The 25,777-nt window shown below is 38.8% G+C and overlaps 1 non-coding gene across 1 annotated transcript; it reads left to right on the forward strand.

Annotated features, from left to right (window-relative positions):
• Positions 1–1,736: 1,736 nt before the first annotated feature.
• On the forward strand, positions 1,737–1,807 carry TRNAR-UCU (transfer RNA arginine (anticodon UCU)). Its single transcript has one exon. It is a non-coding gene; the product is annotated as a tRNA-Arg (tRNA).
• Positions 1,808–25,777: the final 23,970 nt, after the last annotated feature.

Raw genomic sequence — 25,777 nt, forward strand, 5'->3', positions numbered from 1 at the left:
GGAATTCTTGGTTGACTTTTTTTTTTCTTTCAGCACTTTAAATATGTCAGCCCACTTTCTTCCAGCCTCCATGGTTTCTGAGGAGAAATTGGGTTTTACTCTTATTGAAGATCCATCCCTGTGTATGATAAGTTGCTTCTCTCTTGCTCCTTTCAAGATTTTCTCTTTATCTTTTTGAGAGTTTGATGATAATATGTATCAATGTGGATCTCTTTGTGTTTATCTTACTTAGAGTTCATTGAGCTTCTTGGATGTCAAATTTCTTTTGTCAGGTTTGGAAAGTTTTCAGCCATTATTTTGTCATCTTCTTTTTTCCTTGGCACATGGTAGGTATTTAATACACAATTGTTAAGTGGCACAGGATGGGATAAACAGAGAAGTTGAAGGTTTGCAGTATGAAGGCTATTCTGGCTGTCCCCTTTCATAAATGCTAGTCAGAATACTAAACTCCAATAGATTGTTTCCCAAACATCCTTTGTTAAAAGTCCCTCTTTTAAACTTTTCTATATACGTTTGTTTTTCCACAGTGTTTATTTTTCTTTCTGGTATCTACAGACATCTGTGCTTTTCCCATATCCTCCCAGCAAATAACTGCCTGCTCTGCTAGCTTTTCTCAGATGGTCCTAACTTTTGATCTCTGAAATTCTTAGCTTCAGAACCCAACTCTCCACCCTATCAGCATCATCTTCTGGCTCTGTGTTTTACAAGATGAAAAATCTGTAGAACATCAGGGGTCCCTGAATCAGCTATTATTTCTTCAAGTATTCTTTCTGCCCCTTTCTCTCTCTTTTCTCCTTCTAGGACTCCTATAATGTATATGTTGGTCTACTTGATGGTGTTACACAAGTCCCTTAGTTTTGCTTCACTTTTTCTCATTCCTTTTCCTTTCTGCTACTCAGACTCAGTAATTTCAATTGCCATTTCTTCAAGTTTCCTGATTCTTCTGCCTGTTCAAATCTGCTGTTGAATCTCTCTAGTGAGTTTTTCATTTTAGTTATTGTACTTTCCATCTTCATAATTTCTGTTTGACTCCTTTTTATAACTTCTATTTCTTTATTGATATTCTCATTTTGCTCTTACATCATTTTCTAGTTCTTCGTCTGTGGTTTACTTAAGCTCTTTGAGCATATTTAAGACTGTTGATTTACAGTCTTTTTGTCTAGTAAGCCCAATGTCTGGGCTTCCTCAGGGACAATTTCTGTCAAAATTTTTTTTTCCATCAAATAAGTCATATTCTCCTGTTTGTCCTGTGATTTTTGTTGTTGTTGTTGTTGCAAACTCTGCATTTGAATATTTTAATATTGTAACTCTTGAAATCAGATTCTCCCCCAGGGTTTGCTGTTATTGATTGTTGAAGGCTGCAATTGCATTTAGTCAGTGTTTTGAGAGAGAGTTCCCCGAATGCCAAGAGGAAAAAAAAAAAAAGTCCAAGTCTTTGCATATTGGTTCTGTGCTGGAGCACTCTTTTAACACTTAACCAGGCCATTGACAACTCTGCCTTGGTCTTCAATTCCTGCTTGCACCAAACCTGGAGATAGCCACTTGTGAAAGCCTAGGGTTTTCTCAGGTCTTTTCTGAGCTTCCCGAGCATGTATCCTGCCCTGGCCATGCATGTGACTCTCTAAATTTCCCAGTATACACAGGTGCTTTTGCGTGCCCATACTTCCCAAAGAAACTTTGCTGTGTAGAGGAGGTCAGAGAATTCTAATTCGAAGGATATATGTACTTCTCCAAGAGCAGTGGTGGTTCAGTGGTAGAATTCTTGTCTTCTATGCAGGAGACCTGAGTTCGATTCCCAGCCAGTGCACCTGAAGTGCTACCACCCCCCACCTATCAGTGGAGGCTTGCATATTATATTACTATGATACTGAACAGGTTTCAGCAGAGCTTATAGACTAAGACAGACTAGGAACAAAGACCCACAATCTACATCCAGAAAAAAAATCAACCAATGAAAATCCTGTGGATCAAACAGTCCCATCCCATTGTGCATAAGGTCCCCATAAGCTGGGGGCCAACTTAACGGCAGTTAACAACAGCAACAACATGTGCTTCTGTAGGCCCTTGTATCCAATTTTGTTTGAAATTCAGGGATTTGAAAGGCCAAAGGCTCAGGCAGACCTCTTTTTTCCTGTAAATATCAGCATTCCTCCACTGCTGATCACCTGGGTATAAGAATGGGTGTGGGGGGAGGGTCTTTAGTAGCTGGGGGGAATGAGGGACAGGTTGTCAGTAGAGTCTGATAAAGAGCGAGGTTAGTTTATTTGTTGAGATGGAGTGATTAAACTCCCAAACTGAATTTTGAAAGCTGCAAACATTATAGAGCTGCTGATTAAAACTAATTACTGTTGTAGATGTTTTGCATTTCTTCAGCACTTTGTATTTCTATTTTGTAATCACTTATTAGCTCTTCCCCACCCCAGCCTTGTAACATGGGCAATTACTACAGATGTGTATATTTGTCCTCTGGGAAAAAATCTGACCTGCTTTGGCCACATACTAGGACTGAGGATTCAGAATCCTCATTGCAGCAATTTTCCTCACTTATTTTGTGACCTTGAGAATTGAAAAAAATGAGAACTTGAATATTGTCTTACCCTATGATTTTACTATGAAGAATAACTTATGAAGATGATTGAGTGCTTTGCTAAATTAAAAAAGATATATATAGGTATATAATAACAGCATTAACTTCTCTAAACTTCAGTTTTCTCAAACTTTTTTTTGTACTTTAAGTGAAAGGATACAGATCAAGTCAGTCTCTCATACAAAAATTTATATACACCTTGCTATATACTCCTAGTTGCTGTCCCCCTAATGAGACAGCCCACCCCTTCCCTCCACTCTATATTTTCGTGTCCATTTGGCCAGCTTCTGACCCCCTCTGCCCTCTCATCTCCACTCCAGACAGGAGCTGCCTACAGAGTCTCGTGTGTCTACTTGATCCAAGAATCTCACTCTTAACCAGTATCATTTTCTATCCCATTGTCCAGTCCAATCCCTGTCTGAAGAGTTGGCTTTGGGAATGGTTCCTGTCTTGAGCTAACAGAAGATCTGGGGACCATGACCTCCAGGGTCCTTCTAGCCTCGGTCAGATGGTTATGTCTGGTCTTTTTATGAGAATTTGCGGTCTGCATCCCACTGCTCTCCTGCTCCCTCAGGGGTTCTCTGTTGTGTTTCCTGTCAGGGCAGTCATTGGTTGTAGCTGGACACTATCTAGTTCTTCGGGTCTCAGGCTGATGTAGTCTCTGGTTTATGTGGTCCTTTCTGTCTCCTGGGCTCATAATTACCTTGTGTCTTTGGTATTCTTCATTCTCCTTTGCTCGAGGTGGGTAGAGACCAATTGATGCATCTTAGATGGCTGCTTGCTAGCATTTTAAGACCCCAGATGTCACTCTCCAAAGTGGGATGCAGAATGTTTTCTTCAATAGATTTTATTATGCCGATTGATTTAGATGTCCCCTGAAACCATGGTCCCCAAACTCCCACCCCTGCTACACTGGCCTTCAAAACGTTTCACTTTATTCACGAAACTGCTTTTGGTTTAATCCAGTTGTGCTGACCTCTGCTGTATTGTGTGTTGTCTTTCCCTTCACCTAAAATAGTTCTTATCTACTATCTAATTAGTTTAAACCCCTCTCCCTTCCTTCCTCCCCACTTTTGTAACCACCAAGGAATATTTTGTTCTCTGTTTAAACAATTTTTCAAGTTCTTATAATAGTGGTCTCATACAATATGTGTTCTTATGCAACTGACTAATTTCACTCAGCAAAATGCCTTCCAGATTCTTCCATGTTATGAAATGTTTCATGGATTCATCATTGTTCTTTATCAATGCGTAGTATTCCGCTGTGTGAATATACCATAATTTATTTATCCATTCATTCATTGATGGGCACCTTGGTTGCTTTCATCTTTTTGCTATTGTAAACAGTGCTGCAGTGAACATGGGTGTGCATATATCTGTTCATGTAAAGACTCTTATTTCTTTGTTTTTATGGTAGTTCTATTTCTAGCATCTTAAGGAAGCACCAAATCGATTTCCAAAGTGGTTGTACCATTTTACATCCCCACCAGCGGTGTATAAGTCTTCCCGTCTCTCCACAACCTCAACAACATTTATAATTTTGTGTTTTTTGGATTAATGCCACCCCTGTTGGAGTGAGATGGAACCTCATTGTAGTTTTGATCTGCATTTCTCTAATGGCTAATGATCGTGAGCCTTTCCTCATGTGTCTATTAGCTACCCGAATGTCTTCTTCAGTGAAGTGCCTGTTCATATCCTTTGCCCATTTTTTAATTGGGTTATTTGTCTTTTTGCAGTTGAGTTTTTGCAGTATCATGTAGATTTTAGAGATCAGGCGCTGATTGCAATGTCATAGGTAAAAACTTTTTCCCAGTCTGTAGGTAATCTTTTTACTCTTTTGGTGAAGTCTTTGGATAAGCATAGGTGTTTGATTTTAGGTGCTCCCAGTTATCTAGTTTTTCTTCTGCATTTTCAGTAATGTTTTGTATACTGTTTATGCCATGTATTAGGGCTCCCAGCGTTGTCCCTATTTTTTCTTCCATGATCTTTATCGTTTTAGATTTCATATTTAGGTCTTTGATCCATTTTGAGTTAGGTTTTGTGCATGGTGTGAGGCATGGGTCTTGTTTCATTTTTTTGCAGATGGCTATCCAGTTATGCCAGCACCATTTCTTAAAGACTGTCTTTTCCCCATTTAACTGAATTTGGGCCTTTATCAAATATCAGCTGCTTATATGTGGATGGATTTATTTCTGGATTCTCAATTCTGTTCCATTGCTCTATGTATCTGTTGTTGTACCCGTACCAGGCTGTTTTGACTACTGTGGCAGTATAATATGTTCTAAAATCAGTTAGAGTAAGGCCTCCCACTTTCTTCTTCTTTTTCAGTAATGCTTTACTTTTCCAGGGACTCTTCCCCTTCTATATGAAATTGGTGATTTGTTTCTCCACCCCTTTAAAAAATGTCACTGGAATTTGGATTGTAACTGCATTGTATCTATAGATTGCTTTTGGTAGAATAGACATTTTTACAGTTAAGTCTTCCTATCCAGAGCAAGGTATGTTTTTCCACTTATGTAGGTCTCTTTTGGTTTCTTGCAGTAGTGTCTTGTTCTTTTCGTTGTGTAGGTCTTTCACGTCTCTGGTAAGATTTATTCCTCAGTATTTTATCTTCTTGGGGGCCACTTTAAATGATATTGACTTGGTGATTTCCTCTTCAATGACCTTTTTGTTGGTGTAGAGGAATCCAACTGATTTTTGCATGTTCATCTTATATCCTGACACTCTGCTGAAGTCCATTAGTTTCAGTAGTTTTCTGGAGGATTCTTTAGGGTTTTCTGTGTATAAGATCATGTTATCTGCAAATAGAGATACTTTTACTTCTTCCTTGCCAATCTGGGTGCCCGTTATTTCTTTATCTAGGCTAACTGCTCTGGCTAGGACCTCCGGCACCATGTTGAATAAGAGTGGTGATAGAGGGTGTCCTTGTCTCGTTCCCGATCTCAAGGGGAGTGCTTTCAGACTCTCCATTTAAGATGATATTGGCTGTTGGGTTTGTATAAATGCCCTTTATTATGTTGAGAAATTTCCCTGCTATTCCTATTTTGCAGAGAGTTTTTATCACGAATGCGTGTTGAGCTTTGTCAAATGCGTTTTCTGCATCAATTGATAAGATCGTGTGGTTCTTGTTTTTGTTTTATTTATATGATGGATTACATTAATTGTTTTTCTAATGTTGAACCATCCCTGCATACCTGGTATGAATCCCACTTGGTCATGGTGAATTGTTTTTTGGGTATGTTGTTGAATTCTATTGCCTAGAATATTGTTGAGGATTTTTGCATCTAAGTTCAGGAAGGATACATAATTTTCTTTTTTTGTGGTGTCTCTATCTGGTTTTGGTATCAGGGATATGCTGGCTTTGTAGAATGAGTTTGGGAGTATTCCATCCTTTTCTATGCTCTGAAATACCTTTAGTAGTAGTGGTGTTAACTCTTCTCTGAAAGTTTGGTAGAACTCTCCAGTGAATCCATCCAGGCCAGGGCTTTTTTTCTTGGGAGTTTTTTGATTACTTTTTCAATCTCTTCTTTTGTTATGGGCTTATTTAGTTGTTCTACCTCTGTTTGTGTTAGTTTAGGTACATACTGTGTTTGTAGAAATTCATCCATTTCTTGTAGGTTTTCAAATTGTTAGAGCACAATTTTTTGTGGTAATCTGATATGATTCTTTTAATTTCAGTTGGGTCTGTTTTAATATCACCATCTCATTTCTTATTCAGGTTATTTGCTTCCTCCTGTTTTTTCAGTTTGACCAATGGTTTCTCAGTTTTGTTAGTTTTGTCAAAGAACGAGCTTTTGGTCTTGTTAACTCTTTTAATTTTTTTTTTCTCTCTATTTCATTTTTAATTCTGCTCTAATTTTTATTATTTGCTTTCTTCTGGTGCCTGAGGGTTTCTTTTGTTGATCTCTTTGTATTTGTTCGAGGTATAGGGATAATTGTTTGATTTGGGCCCTTTCTTCTTTTTGGATTTGTGCACATTTATTGCTATAAATTGACCTCTGAGCACTGCTTTTGCTGTGTCCAAAAGGCTCTGGTAGGAACTGTTTTCATTCTCATTTGATTCTATGAATTCCTTTATTCTGTCCTTAGTTTCTTCTATAACCCAGTAGTTTTTGAGCAATGTGTTTTTCAGTTTCCATGCGTTTTATTTTATTTCCTTGCTTTTCTATTGGTGATTTCTGCTTTTATGGCTTTATGGTCAGAAAAGATGCTTTGTAGTATTTCAATGTTTCGAATTCTTTTCAGGCTTGCTTTATGACCTAATATGTGGTCTATTCTAGAGAATGTTCCATGTGTGTTGGAAAAGAAGGTATAGCTGGCTGATGTTGGGTGGAGTGCTCTGTGTATGTCTGTAAGGTCAGGTTGGTTGATTGTGGCATTTAGATCTTCCATGTCTTTATTGAGCTTCTTTCTGGATGTTCTGTCCTTCACCGAAATTGGTGTGTTGAAGTCTCCTACTATAATTGTGGAGCTATCTCTCTCACTTTTCAATGCTGTTAGCATTTGTTTTATGTATCTTGCAGCCATATCATTGGGTACATAAATATTTAATATGGTTATATCCTCTTGGTATAGTGTCCCTTTAATCATTCTGTAGTGTCCTTCCTTATCCTTTGTGGTGGATTTAACTTTAAAGTCTATTTTGTCAGAAATTAATATTGCTACTCCTGCTCTTTTTTGATTGTTTGCTTGATATATATTTTTCCATCCTTTGAGTTTTAGTTTGTCTCTAAGTCTAACGGTTGTCTCTTTTAGGCAGCGTATAGACAGATCTTTTCTTTTTCTTAATCCATTCTGCCACTCTCTGTCTCTTTATTGGTGCATTTCGTCCATTTACATTCAGTGTAATTATGGATAGGTATGAGTTTTTTTGAGTTTAGTGCATCATTTTGATGTCTTTTTTTTGTGTGTTGTTTTCAGTTTCTTTTTCCCACTTAATTTTGCTGATTAGTTTATATATTGTCTTTTCTTCTTATTCATTGTTGTTGATTTTATTTCTCCTGAGTCTCTATTTTTTTCTTGTATTTTATTTTGATGAGTAGGATTGTTAGTCTCTTTTATAGTTACCTTAATATTTACCCCTATTTTTCTGATTTTAAATCTAACTTTTATTTCTTTATATCACCTTGTCTTGCTGCCCATATGAAAGATCTAAGACTACGTTTCTTAATTATTGTTTTAATGTTGTCTTCTTTTACATAATGACGTCTCTGTTTCCCTATTTTGAGTGTTTTTTTATCTTGATTTATTTTTTTGATTTCCCTTTCTGGGCTGACATCTGATTACTCTGTCCAGTATTCTAGTCTCGGGTTGATATCTGATATTATTGATTTTCTAAACAGAGAACTCCCTTTAGTATTTCTTGCAGTTTCGGTGTGGTTTTTACAAATTCCCTAAACTTTTGTTTATCTGGAAATGTCCTAATTTTGCCTTCATATTTGAGAGACAGTTTTGCTGGATATATGATTCTTAGACGGCAATTTTTTTTCCTTCAATGCTTTATATAAGTCATTCCATTGCCTTCTTGCCTGCATGGTTTCCGTCGAGTAGTCCAAGCTTATTCTTATTGTCTCTCCTTTACAGGTGACTTTTCATTTATCACTAGTCACTCTTAAAATTCTCTCTTTATCTTCAGTTTTGGCAAGCTTGATTATAATATGTCTTGGTGACTTTCTTTTAAGATATACCTTATGTCAAGTTTGTTGAGCACCTTGGATAGATATCTTCTCATCTTTCACGGTATCAGGGAAGTTTTCTGCCAACAAACCTTCAACAATTCTCTCTGCATTTTCTGTTATCCCCACCTGTTCTGGTACTCCAGTCACTCATAGGTTATTTCTCTTGTTGGAGTCCCACATGATTCTTAGGGTTTCTTCATTTTCTTCTTTCATCAGACTTTTCTTCAAGTGTTTTATCTTCAGTCTCACCAATTCTGCTTTCCACTTACTTGCTCAGTTCTGCTTCTCTGACTTTCTATTGAGTTGTCTGATTCTGTAATTTTATTGTTTCTGATTGCTGTCTTTCTATGGATTCTCACAGCTTAGTAAATTTTTCATTATGTTCTTGAATAACCTCTTTAATTTCTTCAACTGCTTTATCTGTGTATTCCTTGGCTTGCTCTGCATATTGCCTGATCTCCTTCCTGATGTCTTGAACAGTTCTGTGTATTAATCGTTTGTATTCTGCATCCTGTAATTCCAGGAAGGCACCTTCATCCAGAAGATCCCTTGATTCTTTGTCCTGAGAGCTTGTTGAACCGATCATCGTCTGCTTCTTTATGTGATTTGATATTGACTGTTGTCTCTGAGCCATCTATAAGTTATTGTATTAGTTTATTTTATGTTTGCTTCCTGTATCCTAGCTTCTTGCTTTCTTCTGTTTTGATATGCCCAAATAGTTTGCTTGAGTGAGCTAGCTTGATTATTTTTGCCTTTGAAGCTCTAATGTCCTGTCCCCAGATGGCTAGAGCTTTTAACAGGTATACGAGCTTATGAGTCCATTCACTTTTCTTATATGGATTCAGCTGAGGTGTCCAGGTAGCTGGTCATCAAGTATGTGGTACAGGCTCTGTCCTACAGTCTTAGAGGGGCAGGGGTGATTTTTCTAGGTACCGGTATCAGGTTGCAGCAGAGGGTCACACTCTGAACAAGGCAGGGGGCTAACATCCATCCCTCAAGTGTCTGTGAGGAAAGTGCATCTCTGTTCCCTAGAGTGTACAGGTGGGTGGGTTCTTCAGACAGACCATGGGCACCCAATGCTTTTGGTTGTAAGGACTGGGAGGCACCAGTCATCCTTGGACCCCTGTCACGGGTGGCTCCATGACCTGAGTGGAGCCACCAGTCCTTAGGCCCCTGATGTGCGTAGGTGTGTACCCTGTTTAATAGGCAAAGCGGTGCCAAACATCAAACACCCACCTCTCCACCACACAGCTGAAACAGTTGCAGTCTGCCAACAAGGACCTATTCTCCTGAAATAGGCCCACACAGGTCCATGCAGGGGGGAAAGGTATTCAAATTCCACAGACCGTTTATGCCTGAACAGAAGCTGCTTCTGTCCTGAGCTCCCCAGATTAGTGGAGCTGGCAGATTATCTTTTCCCCCAATCATGAATTTATTCCTTCTCCAAGCCTGGGAGAATGGCTCAGAGTGCTCAGCAGGATGTGTCTCAGGCCCAGGGAAATCAACAGCCACTGAAGCCAACTTGGGGGCAGGAGGGGCAGTAAAATATACGCAAGTACTTAGCTTTTGCCAAGAGTGCCACTCCTCTCTGGTTCCAGAGGTGTGCGTAGGCTGTGCAGCTGGCTGTTTCTCTCTGAGGAAACTGCTGGCGAATGCTACCACTAGCCCACATAGGTCGCTCTCAGGAATGGTGCCTGAGAGATCCCGGCAATTCAGGTCTGGCAACCCCCCTCCTCTTCTGAACCGCCTCTCGCTCCCCCCGCCGTTCAGTCCATTTTCTAACTTTGCCTTTGATGTTCAGGGCTCCTAGCTTGTCTTAAATATAATCATTTCACTTGTTTTTTCTGGTCTTTGTTGAAAGAGGGATCACCAGAAGCCTCTGACTTCTCTGCCATCTTGGCCCCACCGTCTCAGATTTTTAAGAAATAAAATTAACGATAGTATCTATATCATAGAATTTGCATAGGTCAAGTGTGTAGCATAGTGCCTAGCGTATTTGCTTAATAAATGGTTAATAAATTTAAGCCATTAATACTGTAAGAAAGCCAATGTAATCTATTTCTTCTCACCACCTACACTTGTTTTAGTGTTCCTGACTTTGGATGCGAAACCCTGGTGGAGTAGGGGTTAAGAGCTGTGGCTACTAACCCAAAGGTTTGCAGTTCAAATCTACCAGGTGCTCCTTGGATACTCTATGGAGCAGTTTTACTCTGTCCTATAGGATCACTATGAGTCAGAACTGACTCGATGGCAACAAGTTTGGTTTTGGTTTGGTCTTTGGATGAAGATGCATATAGATATACATTCAGCAGTATTTATTGAGTGACTCCTATTTATCAGGCATTGTTCTTGGACCTAGGGACACAGTGGTGAAGAAAAAAGGAGTTCCTCCTCCTACGTGGGGAGAATACATATTACTATGGTGGACAGGCATACATTCTAGTGGGACTTAGGCTGGGATAGAGCGGGTAGAAACAGTGATTAAGATACACTTAGTTGAAATATGTGTGGAAAGAGAAATTTTCATATAAAAATTAATATTATAGCACTAAGTAATTTTTCTTTAAGTAATATATATTTATAAGTTCTTCATTTTATATAAAATTAAGGGTATGCATAATATATTTATCTTAAAAACAAATATACTTATGAATTTATAAAATATTTGAAAGAAAGATTATTTATTATATAAACAATAATACCACTATACTGAAATTTTGGGAAAAATAGAAGAAGTATCCATAATTTTGTTACTAATATTATTCCTATTAAATCTGTTTAGCATATGTTTGTACATGGTCTATTCAATGTACAGTGAGCATCTATTTTGTGCTGAGCAACTACTCCATATGAAATCTCACAGTGGTTAGGTTAAACTACTGAGATTATGGGTAAAATTAACTAAAAGGTAACTGTAATACCCACACCTCTTTTTTTTCTTAAAAAAATTTTTTTACTGTGGTAAAATACATATTACATAAGAGTTGCCATTTTAATTGTTTTCAAGTATACATTTTAGTGCCATGAATTAAGTTTGATATGAAAACTCTTCTACAAACTTTTGGTGCACATAGCTACAGGTTCCCAAATTGCTCAATATTTTAAAAAGCTAATGTTTTTTGTGTTTTTTTTAATGTAATAGCTGTCCTTATTCAATATCCGTTAACAATTTTATTATGAAACATACACACAAGAGGTAAAAGTAACACCTGTGTGTCTTTGTTTTCATCCAAGACTCTAGAAAGATTTATAATTGCAAAAGACAAAATCCCAAGGCAAGAGTGGGTAAGAACTATCTCTTTAACCCTGTGCAGCTGCTTACTTTCCTGCAAACATGGTGCCTTGTGAGGCCAGTGGGAACATGGCCTGGTAGAATCCACATTATGCTTCTGTTTGCTTCTACAAGCTAACCTGAACCACTTCGGATTTATTCCCTCCTAGTTCATGGCCTTTTGGGGCTATATATATACATCACCAGCACACCTACCCTGGACAACCATTTCCAACTATACATCATCCAAGCGAGCTGGGGCTTTCCTAACATATTGCTCTTGTACATCAACAAAGAAAGCTGTGACTCCAGCAAAATAGTGTAATACACCATCAGGGTGAGGTATATTGATAGAGTAAAGCTGGTTGATCTGTGAATTGTAGATATCTAGGAGTTTGGGTCAAGAGAGTAATGCAGATCTAAGGTTGGACTGGTATGGCTATGGATGGTATTTTATGATATAAAGTTTACTTCTGATTTAGTAACTAATTTAGTGCGGTGACACCTGAGATTGGGATTAAGTGAGGTCAGCGTAGTAGTTATCTGTAGCTCTTGGAAGATGTATTTCAGAAATAAATTACTCTTCTTGATACTTTGATTTCATTTTGTGACATGTCATCAGGGGTACTGGAAAATTGGCCTGGGAGGAAAGTTTTGCACATAAAGCAAAATGAGTGCATTCTGCTGCTTGCCAGGTAAGTAAATACGAGAGGATTGTGGCCTCTGGAAGCCTCAGTTGCCATCTGTTTCCACTGGTTGGAGCTGCCTTCTCAGAGGAGCTTGCTCTTGACCTAATGTATATGTAACAAAACAGCAGTTGCCATACATAATGTGTTAGCAATTCCTACAAGACTTTGGAGATCAGAATAACTGTAGTATTTAAGCAGAGGAACAATACTAGTTGCCATTGAATTGATTCCTACTCACAGAGACCTCATGTGTACCAGAGTAAAACTGTGCTTCATAGGGTTTTTTTATGGCTGATATTTTAGAAGTAGATAGCCAGGTCTTTCTTCTGGGATATCTCTGGGTAGACCCTCACACCTCTTTTCCTGACATCCCGTACACTGGGAACCTGGAGAAATACAGCCACTAGGAGCCTACCCATTTGTTCCCTGCAGAGCCTTAGGGCTGGAAAAAATAAAGGTCATCATACCCAACCCCCTTTTCCAAGCTTGAACCTCTTATAAGGTCCCTGCAGTTCGTGCTCCACAGCTTCAGCATGGGAAACGTGGGTGGGTCAGTTTCCTGACATTTGGGCATGACTTGGGGTTGCAGACAGCTCAGCTGAGATGGCAGCAGTGGAAGACAATATCATATAAAGACATTCTGAACTCCCTTAGCCCAGGGTCTGTATTAAAGAGGTGAGTAAAGGGAGAGGGATATTGGCCATGCTGAAAGAGAGCAGGTAAAGATGAATTCACCGAAGCAGGATTAAATCCCTGGAATGTAGTAGGCATCTGAAGACCAGGAGGTAGAGAGGAGCCTCAGGTTCTCACTATTAACTTCTTACCCTCAGGTGGTTTCTAGGGAAATAGCTACCCCTCGTTGGTTTTTTGTTTTTTTTTTTTTTTTTGGTTTAGCTACCCCTATCCCACAACATAAAGACATACACTTTTCTTTCTTTCTTTTTTTTTAGTGTATTGGCTTTTGGATTGTGATAGAAGCCAGAGTCCCTGCCAAGATAACCTTGAAACAAGTTAAATTTGAGTTATACAGGCCATGGATTTGGCTTCTTGCCTCTCTTTTCTTGTAGCCATCAATGTCTTCCCGAGCTAGGTTCTTACCTAGGTCCATCTCAAATTGGAATGCAGTTACCCAATTTATACCCTCACCTTTCAGACACTGAAATGAGCAAAGGAACCATTTTTTAGGTTTTTAAGGTTAGAATTAGAACATAAAATTGAACAGGATGTCAAAAAGTTCATCTGGACCAGTTCCTCTCCACATCCCTGACCCTGTCTGTAAAGTTTGTTTGTTTCTATGCTCTTCTTAAAACGTCCATTCCCTGATGGCAAGAGACCACATAATACCAGTCACATGAATACTAGAAATCCCCAGAAATAATCAGGAGTAAATGTCCCTGATATTTATGAAAATATGTTTGTGGCTCTTCTGATTCCTTCTAGCCTTTTCTCTGACACATCTCCTTGATTCTGATCTGGAGGTGAGCACTAGTCACAAAGCCCTCCAGCTCTCTTTATCCTAGACACTAGGCCCACATGATTCCGGATGCTTCATTTGGTGAAGAGGCCTCCACATTCTGCCCTTTTGTCAGAAAGTCCTGTAGGGTAAAGAAAAAAAGATGTTAAATTTGTTCATTTATCGTATCTACATTTCACAAGAAAACTCAAAAATGGTGTCTCTGATCTCAGGTCCTTTCTATTTTCCGAAGGAAGGAAAGTCAAGCAGATCATCCCCTGACATAAAGAAACCTGTGCATAAGTCTACAGCCACACTTAAATACACTTGGAAACCTTCACAAAACCTACATCATGCACTGAAAACTTAAACTTCAGGACTGGATTAAGCCCCAAGACCCTTCTTTTTTGTGTGTGTGCTTTAAGTGGAAGTTTACAGTTCAGGTCAGTTTCTCATACAGAACCTTATATATACATTGTTATGTGACCCTAGTTGCTCTCCCTACAATGTGACAGCGCACCCCTTCTCTCTGCCCTGTATTTCCCGTGTCCATTCAACCAGTTCCTGTCCCCCTCCGCCTTCTCATCTCACCTCCAGACAGGAGCTGCTGATATAGTCTCATGTGTCTACTTGAGCTAAGAAGCACACTCCTCACCACTATCATTTTATGTCTTGTAGTCCATTCTAATCTTTGCCTGAAGAGTTTGGCTTCGGGAATGGTTTTCGTTTCTGGCCAGGGGCCATGACATCTGGGGTCCCTCCAGTGTCAGTCAAACTATTAAGTCTGGTCTTTTTACTAGAATTTGAGGTCTGCAACCCACTTTTCTCCCACTCCATCAAGGATTCTCTGTTGTGTTGTGTTCCCTGTCAGGGCAGTCATTGTTGGTAGCCAGGCACCGTCTACTTCTTCCAGTTTCAGGATGATGGAGTCTCTAGTTTATGTGGCCCTGTCTGTTTCTTGTAAGTCACCAGACCTTTTAGGGAGACAGCTAACAATCTTTTTATCTACTTTATGTGGCAATGCTAATTTTACTTATAGAAGAGAAGACCAAATGTCATTTTTATAATTACGATGTTACAACAGTAGAAATGTAGGAGTGTGAAATGTGTAATGTTATAGACAAATTTAGTTTGAAATGCAAATATCACAGCAGAGTGGGCTGTGTATCCACATCTCAGCTGCAATTCTCTGAAAGGGTTCTGATGACTAACAACTTCAGTTGACTAAAGGGTCACCAGTAGAGGATAAGGAGGGAATAAGGAAGGGGATGGAATTAGGGGATGGGATCAGTCTAAATTTTGTGCAATTTTCTCAGCTCTTCTCAGGTGATTGTTCATGGATCTGAGTATTTACAGAGGTGAATTCTTCCACTGCAGGGTCTGTACTTGAGAGTTAACTTGAAAATTTTGTGATGATAATACAGACTGCTGCTTATGATGACTGGGAGAGCTTGAAGACATTATTTAACCTGAAAATCAGATTATTTCAATCCTTTGTTCAGAATACTCCTATGGATGCCAGTGTCAGTAGCATAAACCAGTCATCATTCATTTGTTTGCTTATCTCTTTCCTTTGTTTTTTCCACAGTTATTTATTGCGTAACAGGTCCTGTGCTAGGTGTTGGAGGTATAATAGTAAATAAAACAGACAAGGGAGTCTCAGCATTCTTGGCGTTTACATTTTGTGGTGGAGACAGAAAATAAGCTAATAATTTTAATATTTTCACATAAAACTAATCTGTTTCCCCGACATCCCACCACAATCATGTTCCCAATATCCAGTTATGTTCCCCCTCAGCCATTCCACCAATATAGTCCCAGGAAGGATAAAAAGGAAAACCCATCCAGATAGGAAAATGAAGCAAAATAATGAACTTTCATTGAGGACAGAAGTATGGGGGCAGGTGGATGTGATAGAAATCCTCAGGTAGTGAGAAGGTTGACCTGAGACCCTTAAAGCTCGGTGGCATGTTTCAAGCCTAGAACCTCCATATTTGATATGGGGGTTTATATTAGTTTCCTGGAATTCCTGGATGGTGAAAACTGTTAACACGCTCAGCTGCTAACTGGAGGGTTGGTATTTCCACTTTACCCAGAGGTACCTCAGAAGAAAGACATGGTGACTTACTTCCAAAAAAAAATCAGCCATTGAAAACCCTATGGAAAACAATTCTGCTCATAATGGAACAGAATCAACTCGATGCATTTTTTTTTTTTTTAGTTTCTGTCATGAATTGTGTCCCCCCAAAATTTCTGTCAACTTGGCTAGGTCATGATTCCCAGTATTGTATGACTGTCTACCATTTTGTTATCTGATGTGATTTCCCTATACCTGATATCACTGTGATGTAATGAGATGGATTAGTGGAGTTACATTGATGAGACCTACAAGATTAGATAGTGTCTTCAGCCAATCTCTTTTGAGATACAAAAGAGAGAAGTGAGCAAAGAGACGTGGGAACCTCATACCACCAAGAAAGCAGCATTGGGAGCAGAGTGTGTCCTTTGGACCTGAGATTCCTGTACTGAGATGCTTCAAGACCAAGGGAAGATTGAGGACAAGGACCTTCCTCCAGAGCTGACAGAGAAAGCCTTCCCTTGGAGCCAGCACCCTAAATTCGGACTTCTAGCCTACTGGACTGTGAGAGGATAAACTTCTCTTTGTTAAAGCCATCCATTTGTGGTATTTATGTTACAGCAACACTGGATAACCGAGACAGTTTCCTATCCATGGAATCCTAGTGGTGCGGTCATTAAGAGCTTGGCTGCTAACCAAAAAGTCAGCAGTTTGAATCCACCAGCCGCTCCTTGGAAACCCTATAGGGCAGTTCTACTCTGTCCCGTAGGGTCACTATAAGTCAGAACTGATGCTGGCAATGGTTTATTCATGCTTGGTGAAGTAGAGGGTCAGCAAAAGAGAGGAGGACCCTCTACCGAGCCTGATGTTCTTCTCCAGGGACTGGTCCCTCTTGATAACATGTTTAAGGTATATGAGACAAAGTCTCTCCATCCTCGCTTCTAAGGAGCATTCTGGCTGTACTTCTTCCAATACAGACCTATTTGTTCTTCTGGCAGCCCATGGTATATTCAGTATTCTTCACCAACCCCATAATTTAAAGGCATCAATTCTGCTTCAGTCTTCTTTTTTCATTGTCCAGCTTTCACATGCACATGAGGCAATTGAAAATACCGTGGCTTGAACGACCAAGTGGGATTCATACCAGGCATGGTTCAACATTAGAAAATCAACATAATCCAGTGTAATCACATAAATAAAACAAGAGAGCTACATGATCTTATCAGTCGATGCAGAAAGGTCATTTGACAAAGTTCAAAACTCATTCCTGATTTAAAAAAAAAAAAACTCTCAGCGAAATAGGAATAGAAGGGAAATTCTTCGGCTTAATAAAGGGCAGTTATTCAAAGCCAACAGCCAACATCATTCTAAACAGAGACTGAAACCATTCCCCTTGAGAACAGGAACCAGACGAGGATGCCCTTTATCACCACTCTTATTCAACATTGTGCTGGAGGTCCTAACCCGAACAGTAAGGTAAGAAAAAAAAAATAAAGGGCATCCATATTGATAAGGAAGAAGTAAAAGTATCCATATTTGCAGATGATATGATCTTATATACAGAAAACCCCAAAGAATCGACAAGAAAACTACTGGAACTAATAGAAGATTTCAGCAAAGTGGCAGGATACAAGATTAACATACAAAAATCAGTAGAATTCCTCTATACCAATGAAGAGAGCTTTGGAAAGGAAAACAGCAAATCAATACCATTTACAATAGTCCACAAGATGATAAAGTACTTAGGAATAAATCTAACCTGGGACATAAAAGACCTATGCAAAGAAAACTACAAAACACTACTGCAGGAAACCAAGAGACCTACATAAGTAGAAACACATACCATGCTTATGGATAGAACACTTAACGTTGTGAAATTGTCAGTTCTTCCCAAAGTGATCTAAAGATACGATGCAATCCTGATCCAAATTCCAGCTGCATTTTTTAACGAGATGGAGAAACAAATCATCAACTTTATATGGGAAGGGAAGAGGCCTCCAGTAAGTAAAATAGTACCGAAGAAGAACTACAAAGTGGGAGGCTTCACAGTACCTGATTTTAGAACCTATTATACCGCCACAGTAGTCAAAACAGCCTGGTACTGGTACAAGAACAGACACCTAGACCAGTGGAACAGAATTGAGAACTCAGACGTAAATCCATCCACCGATGAGCCGCTGATATTTGACAAAGGGCCAAAATCCATTAAATGGGGAAAAGACATTCTCTTTAACAAATGGTGCTGGCATAACTGGATATCCATGTATAAAAAAAAAGAAACAGGACCCATACCACACACCATGCACAAAAATAACTCAAAATGGATCAAAGATGGAAATGTAAAATCTAAAATGATAAAGATCACGGAAGAAAAAATAGGGACAACGTTAGGGGCCCTAATACATGGCGTAAGTAGCATACAAACCATAACTAACGATGCACAAACACCAGAAGAGAAACTGCATAACTGGGAGCTCCTAAAAATCAAACACTCATGCTCATCAAAAGACTTCACCAAAAAAGTAAAAAGAGAACTACAGACTGGGGAAAAAAATTTGACTAGATATCTGATAAGGGTCTAATCTCTAAAATCTGCAAGATACTGCAGCATCTCAACAACAAAAAGACAAATAGTCCAATTTAAAAAATGGGCAAAGGATATGAACAGACTCTTCACCAAAGAAGACATTCAGGTGGCTTAACAGACACATGAGGAAATGCTCATGACCATTAGCCATTAAAAAAATAGCCATTAGAGAAATGCAAATCAAAACTACAGTGAGATACCACCTCACCCGACAATGCTGGTAATAATCCAAAAAACACAAAATAACAAATGTTGGGGAGATTGGAACTCTTATGCACTGCTGGTTGGAAAGTAAAATGATACAACCACTTTGGAAAATTATATAACCCTTCCTTACAAAAACTAGAAATACCATATGATCAAGCAATCCCATTCCTAGGAATATATCCTAGAGAAATAAGAGCCATCACATGAATAGACCTGTGCATACCCATGTTCATTGCAGCACTATTCACAATACCAAAAAGATGGAATCAACCTAAATGCCCATCAACAGATGAATGGATAAACAAATTATGGTACATACACATAATGGAACACTATGCAACGGTAAATAACAATGTTGAATCCACAAAACATTTCACAACATGGATAAATCTGGAGAGCATTATGCTGAGTGAAATATGTCAGTCACAAAAGGACAAATATTGTATAAGACCACTATTATAGGAATTCATGAAAAGGCTTAAACACAGAAAAAAAAATTCTTTGACGGTTATGTGGGTGGGGAGGGAGGGAGAGTGGAAATCACTAACACTTGTAGATAGTAGACAAGTGTCAACTTCAGTGAAGGGAAGGACGGCACACAATACAGAGGAAGTAAGCACAACTGAACCAAAGCAAAAGCAAAGAAGTTCCCTAGACACATCCAAACACTTTGAGAGACAGAGTAGCTGGGGCTGGGGCCTGGGAACCATAGTTTTGGGAGACATCTAGGTCAATTGGTAAAACATAGTTTATAAAGAAAATGTTCTACATCCCACTTTGAAGAGTAGCGTCTGGGGTCTTAAAAGCTTTCGAGTGGCTATCTAAGATATATCTATTGGTCCCATCCCACTCAGAGCAAAGGAGAATGAAGAAAATGAGATACAAGTTAAATACTAGCTCAGAGGACTAAAGGACCAAATGAACCAGAGACTCTACCAGCCGGAGACGAGAAAAACTAGATGATGCCTGACTACTACCAATGACCATCCTTACAGGGAACACAGCAGCAAGTCCTGGACAGAACAGGAGAAAAATGTAGAACAGAAATCAAATTCGTGTAAAACGACCAGACTTAAGAGTCTGACAGAGACTGGAGGAACCCCTGAAACTATGGCCCTCGGACACTCTTAACCCAGAACTGAAACCATTCCTGAAGCCCACTCTTCAAACAAAGATTAATCAGGCCTATAAAACAAAAAATAATACACGTGAGGAATGTGCTTCTTAGTTCAACCAAATATACAAGATCAAATGGGCAGCTTCTGTCCAAAAGCAAGATGAGAAGGCAGGAAGGGACAGGAACTGGTCGAATGGACATAGGGAATGCTGAGTGGAAAGGGGGAGTGTGCTGTCATATTGTGGGGTTTGCAACCAATGTCACGAAATATTATGTGTATAAAATTTTGAATGAGAAATTAAATAGAGCTGTAAATTTTCACCTAAAGCATGTTTAAAAAAAAAAGAAGAAGAAGAAGGAGAAAATACTATGGCTTGGGTCAGGTGCACCTTAAGTTCTCAAAGTGACGTCTTTGCTTTTTAACACTTCAAAGAGGTCTTTTGCAGCAGATTTGCCTGATGCAATATGTCGTTTGATTTCCTGACTGCTGCTTCCATGGGTGTTGATTGTGGATCCAAGTAAAGTGAAATCTTTGACAACTTCAGTCTTTTCTCTGTTATCATGATGTTGCTTATTGGTCCAGTTGTGAGGATTTTTGTTTTCCTTATGTTGAGGTGCAATCCATACTGAAGGCTGAAGTCTTTGATCTTCATCAGTAAGTGCTTCAAGTCTTTTTGGTTTTCAGCAAACAAAGTTGTGTCATCTGCATAACTCAGGTGGCTAATGAGTCTTCCTCCAAACCTGATGCGAGGTTCTTCTTGATATATTCCAGCTTTTCGTATTATTTGCTTAGCATATAGATTGAATATATATGGTGAAAGGACACAACTCTGATGCATACCTTGCCTGATTTCAAAGCAATCAGTATCCCCTTGTTCTATTCGAACGACTGCCTCTTGGTCTACATACAGGTTCCTCATGAGCACAAGTAAGTGTTCTGGAATTCCCATTCTTTGCAACGTCATCCATAATTTAACACAGTCGAATGTCTTTGCATAGTCAATAAAACACAAGTTAACATCTTTCTGGTATTCTCTGCTTTCAGCCAAGATCCATCTGACATCAGCTATGATATCCCTGGTTCCATGTCCTGTTTTGAATAATCTGGCTTGAATTTCTGGCAGTTCCCTCTCGGTGTACTGCTGCATCTGCTTTTGAATGCTCTTTAGCAAAATTTTACTTGTGTGTGATATTAATGGTATTGCTCGATAATATCTGCATTCAGTTAATCACCTTTCTTTGGAATGGGCACAAATATGGTTCTCTTCCAGTTGGTTGGCCAGGTAGCTGTCTTCCAAATTTCTTGGCATAGACAAATGAGCACCTCCATAACTGCATCCGTTTGTTGGAACATCCCTGTTGGTATTCTGTCAATGCCTAGATCCTTGTTTTTCGCCAATGCCTTCAGTGCAGCTTGGACTTCTTCCTTCAATACCATCAGTTCTTGATCATATGCTACTTCCTGTAATGGCTGAATGTCAACCAAATCTTTTTGGTACAGTGACACTGTGTATTCCTTCCATCTACTTTTGATGCTTCCCACGCCGTTCAATATTTTGCCTATAGAATCCTTCAATATTGCAGCCCAAGGCTTGAATTTTTTCTTCAGTCCTTTCAGCCTAAGAAATGCCCAGCGTGTTTTTCTCTTTTGGTTTTCTAACTTCACATTGTGTCTTTGCACATTTATTATAACACTTTGCCTTCCATTTGCTTTAGCTGCTCTACTTTCAAGAGTAAGCCTCTTCTGACATCCACGTTGGTCTTTTCTTTCTTTCCTGTATTTTTAATGACCTTTTGCTTTCTTCATGTATGATGTTCTTGATGTCCTTCCACAACTCATCTGGTCTTCAGTCATTAGGGCTTAATACCTCAAATCTATTCTTGAGATGGTCTCTAAGTTCAGGTGGAATATAGTCAAGGTCGTATTTTAGCTCCCATGAACTTGTTCTAATTTTCTTCAGCTTCAGCTTGAACTTGCGTATGAACAGTTGATGGTCTGTTCTACAGTCCACCCCAGCTTTGTTCTGACTGATTGATACCGAGCTCCTCCATCGTCTGTTTCCACAGACGTAGCTGATTTGATTCCTGTGTATTTCATCAGGCGAGGTCCACGCGTATAGTAGCTATTTATGTTGTTGATAAAAAGGTATTTGCAAGGAATAAGTCACTGGTCTTGCAAAATTCTATCATGTGATCTCTGGCCTCATTGTTTCTATCACCAAGGCCATATTTTCCAAGTACAGATCCCCAACTTTCATAATCCAATCACCAGTAATTATCAATGCATCTTGATTGCGTGTTTGATCAATTTCAGACTGCAGAAGTTGGTAAAAATCTTCAATTTCCTCATCTTTGGCATTAGTGGTTGATGTATAAATCTGAATAATAGTCATATTAACTAGTCTTCCTTGTAAGCGTATGGATATTTTCCTATCACTGACAGTGTTGTACTTCAGGATAGATCTGGAAATGTTCTTTTTGACAATTAACATGATGCCAATTCCTCTTGAATTTGTCGATCCTGGCATAGTAGACCAGATGATTTTCCAATTCAGAACGGCCAATGCCAGTCCATTTCAGCTAGCTAATGCCCAGGATATTAATTTTTAATGTGTTCCATTTCACTTTTGACAACTTCAAATTTTCCTAGATTCACACTTCGTACATTCCATGTTCTGATTATTAATAGATGTTTGTAGCTGTTTCTTCACATTTTGAGTTGTGCCACATAGCAAAGCTTGACTCCATGGGCATCATTAAGGTCAATTCTACTTTAAGGAGGTAGTTCTTCCTTAGTCGTTTTTTGAGTGCCTTCCAACCTGAGGGGCTCATCTTCCAGGATTCTATCAGAGTGTCTGCTACTATTCATAAGGTTTTCACTGGTCAATTTTTCCCGAAGTAGACCACAAGGTCCTTCTTCCTAGTCTGTCTTTGTCTGGAAGCTCCACTGAAACCTGTTCACCATGGGTGACCCTGCTAGTATTTGAAATACCGGTGGCATAGCTTCCAGCATCACAGCAACACCCAAGCCAACACCAAGCAACCACGGAACTACAAACTGACAGACGAGTGGGTACACCCAGTAGTCAATTGAATTCCACAAGAATAGAGGCCAACGGGCAGAGATGGAGCAGAGAAGGCAGGATGACTGGAGGCCAGTAGAAAAAGACAGTACCATGGACCAGCTCTACTCCTATATTCCCAGGGAGCAGGGGTGGATTAACCAGTAAGCAAGGTACACAAAGGTTTAGCTGTGTCTACTTACTAATCTGTAGTGCACAATTTCACATGTTATTGGAAAAAGGTATTTGCAATGAATAAGTTATTGGTCTTGCAAAATTCTGTCATCTGATCTCCACATCTTTGATGTGGTGAAAAACAGGTGAAATTGTACATCACAGATTAGTTAAGTAAGCACAAGTAAGCCTGTGCATACCTTGCTAATTGAGTAATTTGTTCCTGCCAGGGAGGATTAGTAAACTCCCTTACATTAGGGCACTGTACTTGAGAAGGAGGAGGGGAAGGAGAGGAACATACTCTTGAAGGCTGAACTTTGAAACTGACTTAATAATAACCAAAAAGAGATTATTACACATGAAAACCAAAAAGCAAAGCAGAAAATAAGAATGAGAGGAGGTGGCTGAACAGATAAAAAGGGTTTAGCCTGTGAGAGTTTTTCCCGCAAAACAGAAACAACTATATTTGTTAATTGATTAATTTTTTTATTGTGGTGAAAATATACACACAAAAAATTTGTCAGTTCAACAGTTTCTACATGTATAATTCAGTGACAATGATAATATTTTTCATGTTGTGCAACCACCTTTTTTCCTTTTCCAAATAATTCCACCCAGTTAGCATAAACTCCATATCCTCTAAGCAAAAACTACCCCTTTCCCTTTCCCCCCAGTAGCCACTAATAATCTTTGGCTTCTATATACTTGCTTACTTTGTGTAAATGAGATCGTGCAGTATTTTTTCCTTTGCTACTGACTTATTTCACTCAGCATAATGTTTTCACATTCATCCATGTTGTGGGATGCTTTGGGACTTCATTTCTCTTTATGGCTGGGTAATATTCCATTGTATGTATATATCACATTTTGTTTATTCATTCATCTGTTGATGGACATTTCAGTTTTTTCCACCTTTTGGCTGTTGTGAAAAGTGTTGCCGTGAATCTTGGTTACAGGTTTCTCTTTGCAATCCCACTTTTACTTCTTCTGGGTATACATACCTAGGATTGGAATTGTTGGGTCACAGGTAGTTCTATGTTCAACTTTTTGAGGAACAGCCAAACTATTTTCCGTAGTGACTGTACCATTTTACATTCTAACCAGCTAATGGATAAGGGTTCTGGTTTTTCCACGACCTCGCCAGCACCTGCTGCTTTCCCTTTTCTTTTTTTTTTAATCATTGCCATTCAGTGTGAGTAAGCTAGTATCTCATTGTGGTTTTGATTTTTTTTTTAATGGCTAATGCCGTTGTGCACCTTATCATGTGCTTGTTGGTCATTTTAACTTTTTTTTTTGGTTAAATGTCAGTTCAAGTCCTTTGCCATTTTTTTGATTGGATTGTTTGTCTTTTTTGTTGTTAAGTTGTGGAAGTTTTTTTAAGTATTTATTCTTATATTAGACCCTTATTGGGTATCTGGTTCCTGAAAATTTTCTGACACTTTGTAGGTTGTCCTTTCACTTTGTTAATAAAGTCCTTTGATGAACAAAAGTATTTAATTTTTATGTGGTCTCATTTATCTATTTTGTCTTTTGCTGCTCTTGTTTTTATTACCATGTCTAATACTTCATCATTACAAACTACTTTCTGCAGTCACACCCCTATATTTCCTCTAATAATTTTATGGTTTTAGTTTTCACATTTAGGTCCTTGATCCATTTTGAACTGGTTTTTGCATATGGTGTGAGACATGGATCCTGACTCATTCTTCTGCATGTGGAAATCTAATTTCCCCAGCACCATTTATTAAAGAGATTCTTCCTTCCTCCATTGAATGAACTTAGCACCCTTGTTAAAATCAGTTGACCATAGACATATGGATTTATTTCTAAACTCTCAATTCTATTCCATTGGTCTGTATGTCTATTATTATACCAGTACCAGGCTGTTTTAATTACTGTGACTTTATAGCATGTTTTAAAATCAGGAAGTATGGCCCTCCTACTTTATTCTTCTTCAAGATCACTTTAGCTATTTGGGGTTCCTTGCCCTTCCATAGAAATTTGAGGATTGGCTTTTCCATCTATGCAAAGAAGGCTGTTGAAATCTGATGGGGATTACATTACATTGATAGGTTGCTTTGGGGAGTATGTTTATCTTAACTATATTAACCCTTCCAATCCATGAACACAGAATGTCCTTCCATTTATTTAGGTCTTCTTTAATTTCTTTCACTAATGTTCTATAGTTTTCTGCATACAGTTGTTTCACCTTCCTGGTTAAGTTTATTCCCAAGTACTGTACTTTATTCTTTTAGATGCTATAGTAAATGATAATGTTCTCTTCATTTCCTTTTCTCCTTGCTCATTGCTGATGTATAGAAACCTGACTAATTTTTGCATGTTGATATTGTAACCTATCATTCTACCGAATTCATTTATCAGTTCTAATAACTTTCTTGTGTAATTGTAGGGGTTTTCTATGTATAGAATCAAACAGTGTTCCACTGCTATTCATAAGGTTTTCACTGGCCAATTTTTTTAGAAGTTATTGCCAGGTCCTTCTTTTTAGTCTATCTTAGTATGGAAGCTCCACTGAAACCTGTCCACCATGGCTGACCCTCCTGGTATTTGAAATACCAATGGCATAGCTTTCAGCATCACACAACATATAAGCTACCACAGTATGACAAACTGACAGACAAGTAGTAGTCAAGAACTGATGGTATTATGTGCAAACAAGAATCAGTTCCCAAACTGTCTGCAGTTGTTTGTTTTTTCTTGTCTCCCTCTCCCCTCTCTTATAAATCCTGTTTTTTGTGTTTATTCTTTCACTACGATCTAATGTCTATCTTCTTTGCATATGAGTATATTTTCTTGGGCAGTAACTAAAAAAAAGACCCCATGGTATTAAAGGAAGAAGCCTAAGCTGCTCTGA

This window comes from Loxodonta africana, chromosome 9, assembly GCF_030014295.1.
Source record: "Loxodonta africana isolate mLoxAfr1 chromosome 9, mLoxAfr1.hap2, whole genome shotgun sequence".
Classification (NCBI taxonomy): domain Eukaryota; kingdom Metazoa; phylum Chordata; class Mammalia; order Proboscidea; family Elephantidae; genus Loxodonta; species Loxodonta africana.